Raw genomic sequence first — 2,500 nt, 5'->3', positions numbered from 1 at the left:
AGAGAGAGAGAGAGAGAGAGAGAGAGAGAGAGAGAGAGAGAGAATACACGTCTTTACACAACAGAATACCAGAATAAAAATGTGGAAGGAACTGAAGAGACAGTGGAGGAGAGGCTCTGGAGGAGCGGAGCAACAGGGGAAGTCACAGAGCCTTACTGGTGGACTTCCTCTTCGGTGGCGACGGCAACACACTCCTCCTGCCTTCTCACCATGTCTCCCTTTCTCTTTCCTTTCCCCTCCTTCTTTCTCTCTCTCTCTCGCTCCCTCATGTTCTCAATGCCTCTTCCTGTTTCTCTGTTAGCATCTCTCTGTTATTCCCGCTCCCTCTGTCTTTTTGCAACCCACCACCACATCCTTTTTTGATTCCCTTGTCTCGCTGTATGTGTCTTGTAGTCTTGTGTTGAAAAATAATTGTGTTTCTCACTTACTATCTTCATATCTCATCGGCTTCTTGTCCTTTGCTCCTTTATTTGTCATATTTCTTTATTTCTTTTTTTTTTATTTCTGCATTCCTATGACTTCTCTACTCTTTCTGCTGTTACTGTATCTGTTTTTGGAGATGTCTCTCCCGGCCTACTATGGCAACTAATTTGATCTCTTCCAGTGAGTAAAGCTGGGCTTACACTGTGCGACTTTTGCACCGATTTTGCCCCGATGTGGCACTCGCGCGACTTTTTGGGAGTCGGGCCGATTTCTTGCTCAATCGCAGGTCTATCGTGAGTCTCGCACCGTGCAGTGTACATGGGGTAAAGACAAGCGATTTCGCCTCACGATTGTGAAATCGCAGGGTCGCAAGAAAATCAAAACTGTTTGAAATCCTGGTCGTGGCTCGTGCGTAAATCGCACAGTTAAAGCAGTGCTACGACCCGATTTGACTCTTCACATGCACAAATTAATAGGGCCGTGCGATTTGCTGTTGAGTGCGACCTCATCTCCACCTCAGGTGCGCATGTTCCCTCCTCTGCAGACCGGGGAAACATTCCTGTCGCTTCGCGCAGTGGAAGCATTTGGCTCGCATCCGACTGTCGGCTCGTATAGTGTGAGGATGTGAGTCGTGAGATGTGAACTTTTAAATAGTGAATTTCCATCGTGCAGTGTGAGCAGGAGCTTAATACCCACGAGCGAAAATATCGCACAGTGTATGCCCGGCTTTAGATGGACAGACAGACAGAGAGCGAAAGAGAAAGAGGGGAGGAGAGAGAGAGAGAGAGAGAGAGAGAGAGAGAGAGAGAGAGAGAGAGAGAGAGAGAGAGAGAGGGTGAGAGAGAGAGAGAGAGAGAGAGAGAGAGAGAGAGAGAGAACGGTCACTCAGTTCCCAGAGTTCCCTTGGAGGTCAAAGGGCATCATGTCCATCTTGGGCTTGTTCTAACAGGAGCCGGGACTGCCACACCAAATCAATGAAACAGTTAACTGAACAGCCACTCCAAACATCACCCCTCCTTCCCTCAACCTCTCCAGACATGCGGAAGACTTGTGGTACTGTCTTTCTCACACTTATCACACACACACACACACACACACACACACACACACACACACACACACACACACACACACACACACACACACACACACACACACACACACACACACACACACACACACACACACTAAAATTTTCGATTTATCAACTATACACAAATGGAGGTTACTGGTGGAGAGTTATGTGCTTTGTAATTTGAGTCCTATAGTGTGCATTTTGTGACTCCAGTGTGTGGTTTTAAAACGTCTGATGTGTTTGCATCTGTGTGTGAATATGACTGCATTTCCAGCTACACGCAGACGTTCCCACCAAAGTCTGCATATCAAGTCTGTTTATGTGTTGAGACACAGTGCTCTTCACACGCATGTGCATGTGTGTGTTTGTGCGTGCGACCATGCCTGTCTGTGCGTGTCTGTAAGTGTGCCGATCTAAGTCTGCAAATGTGTGGCCCTGTTTAACAGACTTCTTTGTTCTAAATATATATCCTCCCCTCTTCTCTTTTTTTTGTCTTCTTTCCCCTCTGAGGAGGGGTGTCGGGTGCCTAGCTAAAGACCTTAGCAGAGCACCATAACACTACTGTGGGGTGTAATGTAGCACTCCGATGGGAGCCCGGCGGTTACCAGTACTTACTCTCCATGGGCCCAGCTATGCACACACGTATCACAGACGCACACACTCACACACATGCAAGCGTGTACGCGCGCACACACGCACGAACAAAGACACGCACATGCACACACGCACACACACACACACAGATATAGACTGTTAAAGTCATGCACGGTTGTGTGGTACGTAGACCACACATGGAATCTTCATAATCTTTCAGAATTGGGAGCCTTGAACTTTTGCTATGGAACGCGCTTGAAATCATTATCCAAAAAGGCTGGATTTAACGTTATAAACACTTCATAAAAAAGCCTGCTTAATGTCTGTCACAAGTGTCATTGGATATGTAATTTTGATAACAGACAAGTTGGTAGCAGTGATACCCTGGAGAAGTTGAATCGCCTCCCT

The sequence above is a fragment of the Engraulis encrasicolus genome, chromosome 10, assembly GCF_034702125.1.
Source record: "Engraulis encrasicolus isolate BLACKSEA-1 chromosome 10, IST_EnEncr_1.0, whole genome shotgun sequence".
Classification (NCBI taxonomy): domain Eukaryota; kingdom Metazoa; phylum Chordata; class Actinopteri; order Clupeiformes; family Engraulidae; genus Engraulis; species Engraulis encrasicolus.
The sequence above is the reverse complement of the archived record's forward strand: the minus strand, read 5'-3'. Positions refer to the sequence as shown.